General features: G+C 35.9%; 1 protein-coding gene across 2 annotated transcripts in view; it reads right to left on the bottom strand.

Moving 5' to 3' along the window:
• The window catches only part of LOC133525065 (carbonic anhydrase-related protein 10-like), a 67,335-nt gene extending 51,603 nt beyond the window's left edge, over positions 1 to 15,732 (bottom strand). The window contains exon 1 of one of the 2 annotated variants that reach the window (XM_061861289.1): positions 14,964 to 15,732. The gene's annotated coding sequence lies outside the window, so the exon portion shown is untranslated. The remainder of the gene's footprint in view (positions 1 to 14,963) is intronic. The other variant, XM_061861291.1, reaches the window with a different exon arrangement.
• Positions 15,733 to 19,434: the final 3,702 nt, after the last annotated feature.

The following is a 19,434-nucleotide window of genomic DNA, read 5'->3' as shown; positions in this document are numbered from 1 at the left end:
TTAAGATGAAGTTTATAATGACACTGAAACACTGTCCTGTCAAAGCCGGTGCAGATATTTTGATTGTAATGCTAGAGTCAGCCTAAACTCCGTCAAACTTTTCATACATTTCTTATGATTTGACTACTTATGATGATAAAGTCAATCTTTAATAAAATTATTCACTTGAAAAGTGAGAATGAGTGGGTATGTAGCTTTGTTACTTTGAATTATTGTTGTAGTATTGTTGTGGCAAAATAGAACGCATGTCTGTAAGTAAGTATTGCAAATAGCTTGAAACTTGTTTTACAGTACATATGGGGCTACTTTATAGCACTAGTGCGAGAAGTAGCATATTATGTTACTGTGTCAAACATTTAAAGGGCCATATGTACTGTAAAACGTTGTACGATACATGTGCGAATAGGTAATTCGCAACTCGTGTCGATTTAAAACACTCCCTTCGGTCGTGTTTTAATTTATCGCCACTCGTTTCTAATTTCCTATTTTTCGCACTTGTATCGTAATGTACTATTATAGCATAGCATAAAGGACTAAGACAATTTGCGCGATGTAATGCACGAATGTTGGTTTTTCGAGGATTATTCTCTATCATATCTCTTTTTATTTGTAAAAAATGTGTATTTAATGTAATCTCATAAAAAAATCAGGTGTAAATACACACGTAAAGTTGGTTAAATTACAAACTGAATTCGGAAAAGTTTTTTGTTAATAAAATGAAAAGTTACCAAGATAAGGTCTGAATATATTTCTCCTGGAAAATATATACTAATGTTAATATTATGTAAAAAATTCACAATTTTTCGTCTGTAAACTTCGGAGAACGAGGGTGGGAGGGGGTTAGGGTCGGCAACGCGCATGTAACTCCTCTGGAGTTGCAGGCGTACATAGGCTACGGATACTGCTTACCATCAGGCAGGCCGTATGCTTGTTTGCCACCGACGTAGTATAAAAAAGATAAGGAGGGGGGACGGTATATTTTTTCACATTTTCCTTCATAAATCAATTTTTTTTCTCTATGAAAAGAAAAAAATGTTTTCGAATGTACAATTTGAGCTCTTTCACATGATACCCTACTTCACCTAGTCACTAGACTTTGAAATATTGCCCCCTCTACATATGGGGCATTTTCCATAATTAAAAAAAAAATACTTTCAATGCGTCTTGGTTAGCGTTGTTCATAACTATCCAAATTTCAAATCGATAGCTTAAGTGGTTCTCGAGATATTTAGCGATGTGATAAACAGACTGACGGACAGAGTCTCACCATAAGGGTTCTTTTTGTACGTTTTTGGTACGGAACCCTAAAAAATGATAAAGTAACACTGACTTAAAATATTTTAGTCTAACTGATTGACCCTGCACCAAACTCAATCTTTCGGTTTAGCCCATGGTTGACTGGTAGAGAATACCTTCTGTCATTAAGTCCGCTATTTGTACTTGTATGATTGTGCAAATTTTTTTAAATAAATTTCTACTAATTTTCCGTATAATCGAAACAAAACGCTAAGTGTGCATATCTAACACAAATTCCGCCTCTGAACCCACTTAAATCATTGTAAATAGGAGCCTAAAGCACCATACATTACTAATGTCTTTTATTCTAGCTACAATCTTTCCCGCATTCAGTTTTTGTCCCTAGCTAAAGTGCCGTATCTCCATACAATTTTCTTATTGACATACTGTGTTTTGACTTTAGGCGGTGGTATTCTCTAGAGTAGTGAATAAGCCAGATTCACAGATTCAATAATACTAAAGCAGATAAAGCACTCTGAACTGATTCAGTTAACTGCAAAGTATCAAGGTAAGTCGACGAATAATGTAAATAATTGTAATGAATAAGTATGGTGAACGGTGTTGGTCACACATACTGTAAACAGTGTTTAAAATACTTTATATTTGAGCCTTTCTTGTAGTGACTGTATGTTTACATAAATAAATAAATAAAAGTCTGGCAAATTATTTACCGGTTGTACTTTCATAATAAGCAGGCTTTACAGGGACTGATTTTAACCACACCTAGTTTGAAGTCTGTAGTTTAGCACGTTAAAAAACAATAACATTTACAAATAAATTCAATTAAAACACATTATTTCACTACAACTTGCACTTCCTGCTTTGCATAGCTAAACTGCGAAATGAACTTGTCATTCGCGTTATTTCCGGACCGATACGATTCAAGAAAAGAGCGTACACTCATCTTAAAGGCCGGCAATGCAGCTCTAACCCCTTTGGTTACAGGTTATACAGATTTTTTAAAATTATACCGTCATTTGGGAATTTATCTTACGTATTTTTTGCAATGTTAACATTAAAACACTACAATTTTAAACAGAGTATCTGTCCCTTTCTGTAGTTGATTATAAGTTGCCGAACTACCTAACAAATGTTCTAATTTATTCATGATTATGCCTGTCTTTTAGCACATTTAACAAACAAACCATGTTAAATACTCATTACACGTGCTGATAGTTTCAATCACGATTAACACCGCTCGAAACGAACTACAGATCGTGAATAATCGCACACTAACCGCAATTCGAGAACAAATTCATACATTGGCGTATCTGTTGAATTATATAATCTACGGCAGAAGCAGCACAGCTTAATATTGCACACTCTAATTATCCTGGATTACGGCGTTACACCTCCGTCTGAGATGCCGTGAGATTGCGCCTGCTGAATTAATAAGCGTCGTAGGTCTTGTAGGAGGTAAAAACTAGTAGGGTAAGAGAGATAATTTGGGGTACGAAAACTGGAGGCCTATACACGGTGGGCCAAATAAACCCGATAGATTTTGAAGTTGTATTCTTGAACGCTTGACTAAAATATCATACAATGTTTCCTGACATCGGTCTGGTTTTAGAAATGATGACAATTTTTGTGGAAATTTGTTGCTGTTATATATAACTTAGCGATAAATGCCTTTTTAGATGTGACGCTGCCACTGTGTGACTTGTGGAGAAATAAATATTGACAAATATTAAAGTAAACTCGCAATTTTTATCTGTAAATATAAAATAACGTTACTTATTCGTTGTAATGATTTTTTTAACCAAGGTGTAAAAATAAATAACGTGTCCTGTGCAGAACGCAATTTTTTTTTTTTTAGCATGAAAAATTTTTTTTTTTATACTACGTCGGTGGCAAACAAGCATACGGCCTGCCTGATGGTAAGCAGTATCCGTAGCCTATGTACGCCTGCAACTCCAGAGGAGTTACATGCGCGTTGCCGACCCTAACCCCTCCCACCCTCGTTGAGCTCTGGCAACCTTACTCACCGGCAGGAACACAACACTATGAGTAGGGTCTAGTGTTATTTGGCTGCGATTTTCTGTAAGGTGGAGGTACTTCCCCAGTTGGGCTCTGCTCTAGATCTGGAATGACATCCGCTGTGCTGTGCCCTACCACACAGAGCGAGATGACATTCACAATGCCCATACCTCTCTTGTGGACGTAGTTTAAGGACATACCCGGGTCCAAAATATAACATTTGCTTGGCGAATTTGGGAAAAACTGATATAACTTTTTTTTGCTCCTTATGACCGAAGGAAATCTGTCAGGTTTAATTGGCCCACGGTATATTTAGTAGAAGGTAATACTTGCAGTGCATTTTGCTCGCATAAAACATAGGTTCGCTGCGAGTGATAGGTAATTGTTCTTCTTCTTTTCGTTTGTCGTATCCATCCTGAGGGACGTGACAACTGTCACTAGTCATCAGTGCTCTCTAAGCCGCTCTAGATTGGCCCTAATGCATATACTAGCCTGTAGTGGCTTTAGTTTCCCAATGCGTGGCCACGTGATAATTCTAACGCTCAGAATGTCCTTCTACCTTACTAAACCTCTAATGTTATGTAGTCTTGTGTTCCTGTACGAAAATGACTCATATGATGGTTAAACTGTTATCGTCTGTCGTGCCATCATCATTCCTACTTACATGGTAGAAAGTGATGGCCGCGATAACATAAAATTCCGACTACTACCAGCTTTAGGCCCGCTAGTCGTAAGAATTGTAGCCACAGTTTCCTAAGATACATACCTATGTACATCTAACTGGAAAAGTGCTTGGGCACTTTATATAATTCATGGGTCATAAAGGTGTTCATGTAATTCTGCAGCTCGATTTACCTACGCTTACTATCAAGAAAATTGAGATCCACGATCGTAATAAAAAAAAAAAATATTATAAAAAAAAAACCCTACTGAGGTTAAATTGCAATAAAAAAATCCGGACGGGAATTTTTTTCGGGAATAAATATCCGTGATGAACACACAAATAAATGCCCTTACCAAGCAGATTTCGAACCCAGGACATTCGTATTTATTATGAAAAAATATTATCCCGAACCTACCGCTGTTACTATGCAGTCTTTTGTTTTGTGCTAAACATAATTAATCGCCACACAATGAATCGGCAAAAGCCGTTGTTTTAAGAACGGATGAAAAGCCATTTATAACACGTTAATTAATACTAATGATGTTATACAAAACGAGCAAATGAGACAGGATGACTTGCCTTTATGCTAGTGATTCGTTTTAGTGAGACCTTTAGACCATTTATTGACCGATCCAAAGCAGAGGTCTCCGTTTCAGTAATTCCAGTAAAAATACTTTCGTATGTCTGTCCGGCTGTCCGGCGGTTTTCTTCTAAAGGTTGCAATTTTCAACCGATTCTCGTCTTCAAGATGTCACTGCTGAGTATATGGCATATAAATTTCCATAATCGTTTTCTTTTTATTTACAGTTCGAAAAAGGTGATTTGACTTGTAAACAATTTATTAAATAAACTAAACGTTGCAATACAAATTACTAAATTATTTCACACCATTCACACAATTAAGCACCAGAAAAATATTAGAAATGAAACGCAGTTATTTTAAGGTCCAATTTCTATTTAATAAATCCGAAAGAATCATAAAGAGTAGGTGACTTGAACATCATTGTTCTGTATTTCATAGAGATTTCATAGTAGCTAATCGTTTTGACTGTTCGTAAAAAGAAACTGATTTGACTAAGCAGTCAACTACGCTATTCAAACAATCGACCAAATGCCGCAAATTGCGGCCCGCAATGTAACGCAATTTGCATGAACTAATCATTATCGGTGACGTCTCTAGAGGTCTTAAGTATGTAAACATACCTAGGTACATATTTAGCCGGGTATTTTCGCAAAAAGGGTAAAATTAAACCACCTTGAATCCTGTGTTCGAGGGTTGACTATTAACCCTGTTTACACCCCATTTGAGACAATATCATTACAAAAGGATGTCTGTTGGTAGTAGCATATAATTATTCCTGATTACTAGGACGGATCTGCTATTTATATTTATAATGTTAGATAACTTGCTTTGTTTACTGATATTTTTGTAAAATGCTGATTTAAGCGCTGTACTGCTAAACTTGTTGATTTTCAATTGCTTAAAAGGTGAACTAAGAGTACTCAAGCTCGCACGTTAAGCTTTCCTTTGAGCGAAAGTTGGCCAGAAGTGGCTTTAGACATTTTGCAGTAATTGTGTAAAAAATATCATTTTATATATTAGACGCCTACGAAATAAACACTAAGTAAACCATGTGTAAACAGGCCACAAAATTATAGTCAGCCACTAATCCCGCAGCCACACTTACATACTGTAATGAGGGATACGGTCTATCCGCGGTGGGGAATGTAAACACAGACGTAGATTTCTGATATAACATCAAGATTATAAATCAACTACCCATAATGCCTGCCTGCCCCCCCCCCCCCCCCCCCCCCTCCCCATTGCCATCTGGCCAACTCCTAATCTTTATTCATTTAGCAGGGCGATAATTCTGAATTCAAATCTATAAATGAGGCCAGTTATCTACAAAAAGACCTTCACAATACCTATATTACAACACATTATTCATCTGGTTATTATTAAAACTTATATTCAAAACCGTTTGAAAAGCCTTTAATAAAACCTAGTTCACTTATCTTATGAACAAAGTTCAAACACACGCCCGAAGTGTTAAAGAAAAAGAAAATTTAATCCAGAAGCCATAACTTTGGTTAAAAGAGTACTCTTACAAAGAACCTTCTGCCATGACGACGTCAAAAAGTTACTCCTATCTTTGCGATAGCGATGCGCGAAGAATTTCAAATGCGGTAGTATTTTACCCTGAAGTAGAACTTTTAGAGCCACCACACACTTACGTCTTTTGAGCGTCGGCGTCTAGTCAGCGCTATGGAAAATGGCGTCGCTGCGCAGTTGCGCTAACGTTGCATCGAGCAGCAGCCATTGAGTTGACTAGACGCCGACGCTTGGGAGACGCTAGCGTGGGGTGGCTCTTACACCACATGAGCATGGAATATTTTTATTTTCAATCTAGCATAACTTATTGAGCTTTAAATGGTTCAATAGGTTTCTTGTACTAAATAGCCAGAAAGGAATTGGGAAAGACATTTGCTTCGTCAACAATAAGACGTACAAATATTGAATTAATTTTGCTTTTGCAGTAATCGAGAGATGAAAGGATACTGAAACCTACCTTGCAGTAATGTCAGCTATAATGGCTACAACTTGTATTAAAATTATCTAAGTCCAACATAAAAAAATTACACTTGACATTTATTCCTGTTACCATTTTTCGTGAACTTGAACAATGTTTAAAACTAACCATCGACATAATTATGTATGTACCTAATACCTATCTATCAAAGCTCTTACGTTACTTACAAAATCTTATAACCGTCTATATTGCGTAGTACACGTCTACACTAATGCACGAACAGACGGGCGCGGGCGTACCGGACCGCGACCTTGGTACGGTCCGATTCCTGTTCTATCGACTGGAAGGTGGTTCGCCGTACGTCCATTAAGGACGCAGCTATGATTAAAAGCAATAAAGAGATAAGATGACAGGACCAAGTTCGCGATCCAGTACGCCCGTCTGTTAAACGTTTAAATCTGCAAGTATAACTAGCGCAGCCATAAAAAAAATCACTGTCAAGTTGGTAAAGACTTCGCGCAGACGAACTATTCCAATTAGGCTGTCCTTTGTTTTTAAAAGTACTAAAAACTTTACAATAAAATTATGACATGGGTGTGTTTGTGAACGTTAAAAGCTCCATATAAATAAGGGCTCATTTAGACGGTGCGAGGACTAGCATGCGAGTTACATTACACTGCTGTATTTAATCGGTCGACGAATTGGATGTAACCTCAATAGTCCGCAATGTACCTAACTAAACTCGTATGCGTGTCACGTGTCGTCTAAATGAGCCCTAAATGAAATAAAAACCCACACAATGCCACATCCATCCTCAGAAACATTATGCGTCATATCGTTTTAAGTTTTTCCATGAAATTGAGTGCGGGGTTTAATAAAACGTCTTTCACCTCCGCAAACAATATGCCAACTTTCGCTGTTTGTCTGCACGTGAGGGGTTTTATAGTTTAAGCATAACATTGCTAAAGCTTTTGGGGAAGAAAAATGTAGGTGGGAATTTGTTCACATGTGTACAAGCAATTTGAAGACTCTGGGAAACCAATGCGTTACTTAAAATGGTAGAAAATGAAATAAAAATAAAAATATTAGCCTGTCTCGTAATGATAAAGGCAAGTGACAAAATTACATTCCTAATAATGGTTTTTTTTATGACAGGAAGTTGTTATTCCGCGTTGCTCTGTATCTCAAAGGAATCCACCGTTTTACAAAAAATCTCAAAGTAAAAAAAAAGGTCATATCACCTCCATGTTTTTACGGTATAACTTTTGTCTTATATTTGTGGTCACCTCACTACTATAGACAGTGTAGTAAGTATTCCTTTGTGCGAGCGATGAGAAAATTGGTCTCATTGGTTTTTTCATAGAGGTTTTTTTGTTTTTATGTATGTCAACTTAATTTTTTTACTAGAGCTTTTTTAGTAATATTCATCATACATTTGTATAAAACGACAACGTGTTTGTTGTGTGTGATATATTATTGGCCGGCACTGTATACACGGTGCTCACGAGGAACCCAAAAGATTTTGACAGTGTATTACTGATCACATTTAGAGACTAAAATGTCATATAAACTTTTCTGGATTTCGCCTAGTTTCAGAGTTAATACCAATGTAAAAAAAATTGTAAATTTTTTTTTCAGTGCCAGTTTTACTATAACATTAACTTTTTATGTACAAATACGTTCAACATTTGAAACAAAAAAAAAAAAAATTTTTTTTTTGGCGAAATTTAGTGAAACTCATATAACATTTTTTTCCGTCTTTTGGCCTCAGAAGTACGTGGTTAAAATCTTTCGGGTTCCTCGTCAGCACCGTGTATATATATATGGAATGGTCTATCCATCTTATCTCCTACATTCTCTTGTCATATGAAATCCAGCAGGGCGCCATCTACAATTAGCTTTGTAACTTTTTATTTTTGCTCGGCAAGTTGTCTAGAGTTAGCATTCGTCAGATTCGGTCAGATTTGCATATTTTAAAAGTGTTCGCACCTGCCAGCCGTGAAGTTGGGAAGACTCGAGCTGTCTGCGGTTTACCACAGTTGGGCTGGTTACACAGTATGTCAGGGTGAACACATTAAAGTATGAGTCTTACCTCGTAAAAAAAATTAATGTCTAATTTTCTTGCTGGGCCTCTATAAAGTGAAAGTAATAAAATGTACGTTTGTCAGAATGTTTATGACCCGTCAGTCAAAGCTTATTTTGAGCAGCTGAAGACTTATTGACGTAGTTGGGTAAAACATACACGAAGATGTATTAGTTTAGTCGATAAGTTCAAAATGGTGATAAATAGAGATACTGGTCCTAAAAATACGTGTGATTAAAAATGGAGCCCTGCTTATCATCATCATCACCTTATCATCGTTTTATCACCAACTACTGAGCATAGATCTCTCTTCGGGTACGCCACTTATCCCGGTCCTGAGCAAATCTCATCCAGAAGAGATCCGCAATCTTCCGAATGTCGAAAGCGGCCATCATTCCGTTAACATTTTGGCCCACCTGCTAGCACTCTGCCTGGCAACATGTCCCGCCCAGCTTCATTTTAATTTGATAATGACCCCTTATATGCATAGTTAAGACCTTCTTATATACATAATAATACATAAAAAGCAAGATCACGTCATTAAAGTTTTAATAAAATTATTATGTTGATTTAAATCGATAAGAAAAATATTTTAAGCCGTAATAACTGTTGATTGAAGCGTATTTATGTAAAAATATTGAGAAACCATAATACGCAATAAATAAAAGTAATTTTTATTAAAATATAGTCAAACGATCTTTCTAATTCGGTACGAGTATAATTTATAAAACAATGGAATATTATTTGAAATCTCTTATGCAAATCAGGTGACCTGCTGTTTACATTTCCACTACCCACCGCGTTTGCATCTCTCTTCCCGGGTGTTAACTCTCAAATTATACCGCTGAAATTAGTTTGTTGAGTATTATTTAATTAAGGTGTATTCGAGGTATGCTTGGCCGTTGTTTTGGCAAATTAAGACTAGTGATCAATAGGTTTTGTAAACGTGCAAGTCAATAAAGATACCTACTAAGTATACTGAGGCAAGTGGCAATTTTACAATTTTGCGTTTATACATATTTATTATTAAAATATCAATATTTACTTTCCACTCAAATTTCATGCTCGTATTAGTTTTGGAAATAAAGTGACGTATATGGATGTAACTATGAACATTTTATATACTCGAACATCGTATATTGAGGCAAAGTTCAGAGTTCAAATATACTTTATTCATGTAGGCCCAGCAACAAGCACTTATCAATAGTAAGACAGTATTTCAGTGAGTATGGCAAGTCACTTAAACCACAGTACACATACACGGTATACCGTATACTTAACGCGGAGGAGGGCAACATAAGTGTGGCATACTCATACAACGCACTGGGTCGACGTTATAAAAAAACTGATAATAACAATTTAAATTACAATTATTTAATAAATTTTAAATGTTTTTTAATTAATTTAATTATACTTTGAATCAAGTTTTATCGTAACAATTGAAAAAGTTTGACATATACTCGAGCAAGTGCTTGTTGGTTCCGCTAAAATACGCGTATACTAGAGAATATACTCTTATGTATATCATAAACTGCGATAAAATTTGGAATTCCATTAATGCAGACATAATCCAAGAGATTTCGCCAGACCAAATCAGAAATTTTAAGGAATTACTTTAACAAATAGGTAAGTAAGTTACCTTTGAACCGCTCTCCTTCAAAATCCTGATTTTGCACTTGCCTCAGTATACTTAGGAGGTATCGATAAGGTGACCAGGTTAGACCTTATACTGAGTACTGAGGGTCAAAGTTCAAAGTTTTTTATTGTGTGTAAGAATCAGGTTACTCACTTGGGAAACTTTGCGTTCTCAGGTGTACATACATTTACAGTATACATATAATCGGTCGCATCCCCTGTCCCTCAAGCCGACCCAAATCCTGAACTATACTGTTGAAACTTGGCAAGTAGATGTATTCTGTGAACTGCATTAAGATTTTCACAAAAAAATAGAAAAAAAAACACAATAAATTTTGGGGTTCCCCATATTTAGAACTGAAATAAAAAAAATAAAAAATTCATCAAATCCATACGTGTGGGGTATCTGGATAGGTCTTCAAAAATGATATTGAGGTTTCTATCATTTTTTTCTAAACTGAATAGTTTGCGCGAGAGACACTTCCAAAGTGGTAAAATGTGTCCCCCCCCCTGTAACTTCTAAAATAAGAGAACGATAAAACTAAAAGAAATATATGATGTACATTACCATGCAAACTTCCACCGAAAATTGGTATGAACGAGATCTAGTAAGTAGTTTTTTTTAATACGTCATAAATGGTACGGAACCCTTCATGAGCGACTAGCACTTGGCCGCTTTTTCTATATATTGCTGGTTTTAGGAGCATAGTAATTTTCATGTTACGAGTATAATATTACGTATTTATTAATATTCGTATTTATTTAAAATTTTAAAGGATCGGCAACGCGCATGTAACACCTCTGAAATTGCAGGCGTCCATAGGCTACGGTAACTACTTACCATCAGGCGGGCCGTATGCTTGTTTGCCACCGTCATGGAATAAAAAAAAAACACTAAGGCTAGTGACGCCATAGCCACTAACTAGATATATATTATTTTTACTTCTTTTTTCAGCTCGTCTAATATATTTAGTTCCAACTATAAAACTACCATATATAATTAATATTCTCTTAATCTTATTTTATATCTTATAATATATTAGGAATTGAATAATTGTATTTAAATCTATCAAATACTCAAACAATTATTTACAATTGCATGTATAAAAGACATCGTTCACTCGCATGAGCCGTTTATTTTGACGATCGTCGAAAGAAGCAGACCGCCATGAAGGCATTGTGCGTGTTGTTTTTGATCTGTAGGTTCTCTGGCTGTTTCACACAGTTCCCCAGCCTTTTTTTTTTTTTTGACGGAGTGGGAATGCATTTACGCACGGCGTGTGGGACTCGCCGCTCCTTTCCCCTCTCCTGGCAAGAGGGGGGAAGAATTTGGCCCTACCCACTAAACCCACTCCGGCGTTTCACCCACTTTGCCGTTTATGAGGGCGCACTGGGATCGATGACATTCCACCATGGCGCCCTCCGGCAGCCCCGGCTTATCGCCAAGGCACCCTCATAATGGAGGGGGGGATCAGAAACGCTTGATCCCCCTCCCCCACAGTTCCCCAGCCTTACAGGACCAACTGGGAACCCAGCAGCAAAATCCTTTGCACCGGTAGGGGCCCAGCTAAACGAGTTGAGGATAAATCTCCTAAGAGACTTTCTGAAAGCAGTAAGAGACTTGTTAAGCGAGTTGCTACAGCTAGTCAAAGCTGGTTATGGAATTGGTAGTAGTATTCAGAAGCCTCCTAAATGAGTTAAGAGACAGAGTTGTACTGGTACTAAATGAGGTGGGAATTAATGTCTCAAGCTTCGTAAATAGACTAGGGATGCCGAGGCAAATTTCACAAAATGGCGCACAACAAAACGGCCAGATGCCAAATGTGTTGAAGCTGGTGGTTGGTCTGATATATGGGATAAGGGAGGGACTCAATTCTTAGCCCTACACCTCACTCACTACGCCTTCAAGTAAAACAGACAGCGACTAGATGATTTGGAATTAGATATCGTGATGACTTATGGCTCGACTGGTGGTCTTTTAATAACGCTTTTACACTTTTACATTTTGTTACTACTTACACAAAAATTGGTACTTGCGATCTATGTGTTACACTCTCGGTCGGAGAGGGATATGCGGCCGGCCACTCCATATCTCGCTATGATTTGTATCATGCTTTTCTCAAACTTGCAATAAAAAAAAATGTTGTAAATTTGTTTTATTTGTAGGTTTACACAGCTAAAAACAAATGACGAATCTACTTGATGGTTGAATTCCAAGACCTTGTGTCACAATTTGATGTTTAAAAACAAAATAAGGTTGCTTTACAGGCCTAAGTATGTAAATAAGGTTGTATGAAACTCCTTTACATGTCATCTACACATCGCACCGCATACGTACGAGTAGTATTTCCGGACATAATTTGAAGTAAGTCATGTTAACGTTTCATTGCAAGTTTGAGAAAAATTATTTCTTTATTATTTAAATTCAATAAATTTTTGAATTATTTTCTCAATGAGTTCGGCATCCTGTTGGCCGATGTAACGTATAGTTCGCAAGTCCCAATTTTCGTGTAAATATTAACAAAATATTTTCATACTGTTATGCAAACATTTCTTTCATTGTAACGTATTACGTGCCCTTTGCCTACATGTATTTCTCCAGAGTTTTTTAATCAGCTCCAACTCTATGTGGTTGCAGTTTTAGGTCGAGGAATTCCCACTGTATCAACAAATCAGCTTCAGTTACCAAAACATTATGTAACTATACCAAATTTTAACTAAATCAGACAAGCGGTTAAATAAAGTTACAGATTTATAAACATTTGCCTTTAATTTGGTTTCAGATCCTATGTACCAACAGGATTTGCCACTAGTAACATAACGGTATGGTAACGATTTGTTGACGGCAACCACAAAGTACATACTGCTCACCATGTTATCGTCAGGTGACAACCAAATACACTAATTACTGTCACAAGTTCAGAGAAATAGTGAACCATACTAGTGATACTAGTGATTTAGGTACAAGGTTATACACCGTGTTTTTATTGAATTCGATTAACTTCGGGGTATTGGTAAGTACGTTTAAGGAAACTACATGACATAGTTAACTTTCCAAAAAAAAATTTTTTTTTTTTAATTTTTAAACATTATTTTGTCATAAAAAGTAATTAAATGTTGCATATAGCGTTACGGGCATTACATTTATCTCAATCAAACAATTGAAAACTGTGACATGTCAATGTCATTTCGAACATCGATCGTCCGAGATAGTACTTACGTTTAGTAGCAAATGTATTAACCCGTACTAAGGTAAGCGTACACACTCGTAAGGGCTTTATAAGATAAAAATAAAATATTGATTATCTCCGAAATGGAGTTAATTAGAATACCGGTGTCTTTGCGAAAGATTTAATTTAAGCCCAGGAATGCACCCTTGAAATTAACGCAAATCAAAAAAAAACACGGTGTATTGCTGACTGTACTTTTCTTTCCACAGACAACTATGGAGACCATTCTCATAACCCCAAATAGAATTAGTTTGCGTTGTTTTATCACTGAATGAAAACAATTTTAAGAATTTTAAATTTCATGTTAACTTAAATTCTAAGTTTATATTAAGTCTTTGATCCAAGTTCGTACGAACTTCCCAACAAAGCAAACGGCAAGGGAGCTAGAAGTCGGAACTCTTAACAATAATAAGTTAGAATTCTGTCCTGAGCACAGAAATACGTATCTAATGTGAATTTCTAAAACACATAATACCTTTTACACATAGACCAACACGCTAGAACTTGATGCAGTAAGTTTTCGAAGTTGCACAAATAATTGATTTATTTAGTTCTGCATTTCAATGTACTTTAGAGTGAAATGTTGAATTCAGTTCACCTTGCAGTGGGCATATATAACCATTATTTTATGATTTTGTATTGAGACATTAATATTTCTGTTCTCCAAAATGCCTTTTTTTTAATATGAGTAGTTTACTAAGAGCGTTACAATGAAATTGCTACATTGATTTTTCTGTTCTTCAAAAAATGTCCTTTATTAAAAATATGATTATAGTAAACACCCCTATAATGGAACAGGGACCAATAACAGGATGGTATAGACAAATCCTGTAAAACAAATATTTACCATCAGTTTTTAATCGCAATATTTTACCATAAACAAGAGCCAAAGAGCTGCTTAGGTTCAATTTTTCATTGATATTTGCGAGTTTGAAAATTAATGGCGCCATATACATCCCATGACCGGAGCAAAAAACCATATTTTTAATTAGTTAATAATAGTGCAACGAATTGCAGTAGCTTTCATTAAATACATAGAAATCATAAAGGACGAATTGGACATCCAACTTTTAAAACAATAAAGCTGTAGAAATTTTACAGATGTCGGTGAAATATTAAATATACTCCAAATTTTCTCTCAAATGTCCCATAATTGGTGCCGTTAATATAGTTTATTAAGAGCGTTACAATTATTTTGTACTGCTACATTAATTTTTCTGTCCTTGAGTTACATCATCAATTCAATTGTAGACAAATGAAAGTTAAAACTGGGTTCAGAGCTCTTATAATCCCGGTCCGGTTTGTAAAAACTTTGCAAGAAACTATTAAAAAGTCAAGTCATACGATATATTATTATTTATAAGACGTTGTGGATTTTAAGTGGAATCTCTTCGAAAAGAAAGAAAGAAGTCCGTGTTCAGGGTTTTTAATTCTTATTTATTCGGAAATAAACCGGCCTTTTATTAACAAAATTAAATATTCTCATGTTTTATAGCATGTTTTTATTTTTACCAGCTTTGATTCATAAAATAATGAAAACTCACCCTTATAAACAAGCACACACTCAATATTCACTTCGCAAAATCAAAAATTCTCACTTTCACCTTCAGATTACACTCACGAAAAAGTTTTCCGTAATTTTTAACCGACAAGCGAGAGCTTTCCCCAAACACAGCTACCCGCGCGAATGCTCGCGGTCAACTAACTTGCCAGCCTGTCTCCACTTTCACGAAATGAACTGAAAGGTCCCACTCAGAAGCAAAAGAGCTTTAAGCAAATTTTTTGATAAGGAAAGAAGGAACTTATCGAGATGTAAAAAAGTTCATTTTTACTTGTGTTAGATTTTGTTTTCGTAGTACTTCGTTGTTTGTTTGGGAGGGTCGCAGAGGCGGGAATGAGTGTCGAAAAAAAAGAAGCCAACCACGATTCACTGAGTTAAGGCTTTGGGGCGGGTTTTCACTGAATATCTTTAATTAAAACGGAAACTTTGCATCTTGGGTAATGAGTTGATGTTGCATCTGAAGGAAGTAGTGTCTTTGAAAAGTAATGAAAAAGAGTGTAAATATCAACTGATATACTCGGGCTTTGGTGACATTTTGTATTTTCATTACAAATTTTACGTGAGTTACTCGAGTCGTAGACTTACTTTTAGAAGTTCTATAAATATTTACGAGTCATACACATTTTATTGCAAACTCGTTCGCGTTTTATCTGTAGACATCTGATGAAAGCTGATTTTTATGCGGATACATTTTTTTCAGTACAAACTCAAATAAGAGAAACAGGATATCTATAGACCGGAGTCGTTAACTTTTATTATATTGTCCACAGAAGTGACCTGTTTATAAGAAGTGTTTGACCCTTACATGGATATTTCAGTACTTCGTAAGTCATTGAAATTAATAAAAATCGATTTAGTATATATTTGTGTATGTATACCATCATAGTAGTTTTGACTTGTGTGTATTTCCATATCAACTCTTTACAATCCTGCACCAAACTGTTTCTGTTTAGCCCAATAGTTGACTGGTAGAGAATGCTTCAAGGCGTCCACCATTTGTACTCTTTTTTGTAAATTTATGCAATAAAGTTTAAATAAACAAATAATAAATAAATATAGATTTGTTTATTACTTAAATAATCAATTTTAACTTTCAGGCTCGTTCTCATTGTGTTGGATTATATTAGATAGGTAGGTGACTCAATTCAAACTCCTTTGACCAGTAGGTGTTGAAGGTACGAAAACTTGATAGTTTTAAAGTGCTTGCTAGGCCTATTTGAATAAAGAATATATTGATTTTAACTTGAAACAGGAGGCTGATTCAGATGTATCAACTTGTTACGGTTTTGATCTTATTGTGATACGACTTTGAAGATCGCTCACGCTGGTTGGTGCATGCGAAATAAAGCGAAAGTCGCGAGTGAAATGCGCGCCATTCACCAAGACGATCGTCATGGTCGAATCGAAACCAATTCAAAATCATAAAAACTTGTTAAATTAAATTAGACTCCACCTCCTGAATAAGGTGATTCATATCATAGGAAATCCGAGGTCACATTATCCACAAAATTGACACGTAAGTGCAATAAGGTCATTGGAATAATTAGTAAAAGTTGCACCTCTAATCACATAATATCATGCCTAATTTGATAAGAAATATACATACATTTATACACCAATGCTCTCCTTTCGCTAAAGCTATGGTTACATGGCGACCCTGCCAAGATTCGACACTGGACTTTTAGTTGTTTTGTGAAATCCAAAAATCAATAAAATTGGAAGGTCAGGAAAGAATTAAGAATCGAGATAGAAATAAGTATCCTTAATTTCGGCAACCTTAGTATTTGTCTGGAAAAGATCGCCTTTAAGGGATATCATCGTCTGGGTGCTCAGCCAACGTGCCAATCGTTAACGCTCCGTAGCGTAGCGTAGTCATCTCTCTCTATCAATCTTCCATATTAGTGCGACAGTGACACTTGCGTTTCGTTCGCTACGGAACGTTAACGATTGACACCCTGGTTTTCACTTCTCTACTTAATTTAGATCTACTCAATAAAGATCATTTTTAAGGTTCTTTAGTCAACTGGGAACCCTTAAAGTTTCGTCATGTCCGTCTGTTTGTCTGTCCGAGGCGTTGGATGATGATGGATACATAAATCAACTCATCCAAAAATGTCCTAAAAACATTTGACGGTAAATATAAAAAAAGCTTTTGTATAGGAATACAAAAGTTTTTTATTTTTATTTTATTTCGCTTTAATTCAACATCGATGGATATAGGTCTTTCAAAATGAAAAACAACATTTTTTTTGATAAAGTTATTATTTTCGGAATGTATATGCTCCGAAAGAAAAAATATGTGCCCGGGGCCCCTCTAACTTTTCAACCATGGTTTCAAAAATATGAAAAAAATTAAAAAAAAGCTTAATAAATATTATCAACGAAAACTATAGCGAATATAATCGATGCAGCCGTTTTTGAGTTATTGCAAAAAGTCTTCTCTTCTTAGTAAAAAGACTTAGAAAGCCTTTTGCTTGTAATGTACGAGTACATGATACTGACTAGACTAATAGCCCCCGTTTAGCCTAATCTGACAGAATGGTAACTACGGAACCCTACACTCAGCATGGCTCGACATGCTCTTGCCCAATTTTTAAAGAATGAATTAGATTAGGTATTAAAAAATTAGAGCCTATAGTTCGTTTTAATGAAGCCTTAATCAGAACACTACATTGCGCAGATACATTACTTTTGTAAACATTGATAACTTTTAAAATAACAAATTCACCTTGACCTTTTCAATAAACATCAGTCATATTTATCAGAGACTGTAATTGTAATAAGCAGATAAAATAACACTAACATAGTTACTTCTTTAATAACAAGAAAACAAATTATGGATAATTATAATTATCTTGTCACGAGACAAGCTCCATCGTAGACCGGTAGTGACATTAAATGTGTGTTGCCTCATTTGTTTATTTATGTACTTCACATTATATGTAAATAATAAATAATAATAAATAAATATTATAGTACATTATTACACAAATTGACTAAGTCCTACAGTAAGCTCAATAAAGCTTGTGTTGTAGGTACAGTCAGCGTCAAATACTTTGTAGCAGTCAAAGTGGCCAAATAGTTCGGTACACCATACTAAATATATGGTGTACCGAACTATTTGGCTACTTTGGTTGCTACAAAGTATTTGACGCTGACTGTACCTAGACAACGATATATATAATATATTATAATTATAAATACTTAAATACATAGAAACACCCATGACTCAGAAACAAATATCCGTGTTCATCACACAAATATATGCTCTTACCAGGATTTGAACCCGGGACCATCAGCTTCATAGGCAGGGTCACTACCCACTAGGCCAGACCGGTCGTCAGCAACAAAAACTTGTCAGCAACAAAAATATGTAATATTCTCATTCTTATGTATACACATTTTGTGTATATTACTATGAAATCTAACGTTTTTAAATGGGCCTCTAATATTAAGGTGAGTTTATAAATGGACCCGGGTCGTATGTCTTTAAACTACGGCCAAAAGAGAGATATGGGCATGGTAAATGTATGTCATCTCGCTTTGTGTGGTAGGGCACAGCACAGCGGATGTCATTCTAGATCTAGAGCAGAGCCCGACTGGGGAAGTACCTCCACCTTACAGAAAACCGCAGCCAAATAACACTAGACCCTACTCATAGTGTTGTGTTTCTGCCGGTGAGTAAGGTTGTCTGAGCTCAACGAGGGTGCGGAGTTTGGGTCGGCAAAGTGCATGTACCTTTGGAGTTGCAGGCATCCATAGGCTACGGAGACTGCTTACCATCAGACGGGCCGTATGCTTGTTGCCACCGATGTAGTTAAAAAAAAATAAAGCAATATTACTGCAATGATATCCACGAAAATGTCTTTGTCTATAGAGAAGAGAAAAAAACCGTCTAAGCACCGATTTGACTAGAAAAATTGGCCAAAAGCATGTCGCACCATGCTCAATGTAGGGTTCTGTAGTTAACATTCTGTCGGAATAAGCTAAACGGGGTCTATTAGTAAGTATCATGTACAGTCAACAACACTATTCGCTTAGCACTGTTTCATACAAATATCTATGTAGAGGGAGTCACTTTTCTCTGCAGTTGGCTGTACATTACAAGCATAAGGGCAGCGCTTTGTACTTACGTCTTTTTACTAAGAAGAAAAGACTTTTTGCAATAAGTCAAAAACGGCTGGACCGTTCATGTTCGTTATAGTTTCGACATAAGTATCTATTAAGTTTTTGTTTTACGATATTTTTCATATTTTTTGGACCCATGGTTCAAAAAGAGGGTGAGGGGCGACACATATTTTTTCTTTTGGAGCGATTATTTACGTTAATTTTCACTTTTCCAAAAAATGGTGTGGTTGGAGAACCTTATTCGTTATGAAAGTCCTATCCAACGATACCCCAAACCATTGGCTTAAAGCGAAAAAAAAATTTATGGAAAAAATTGTAGTTTTTAT

Source organism: Cydia pomonella, chromosome 14, assembly GCF_033807575.1.
Source record: "Cydia pomonella isolate Wapato2018A chromosome 14, ilCydPomo1, whole genome shotgun sequence".
NCBI classification, from domain to species: Eukaryota; Metazoa; Arthropoda; class Insecta; order Lepidoptera; family Tortricidae; genus Cydia; species Cydia pomonella.
The sequence above is the reverse complement of the archived record's forward strand: the minus strand, read 5'-3'. Positions and strand labels throughout refer to the sequence as shown.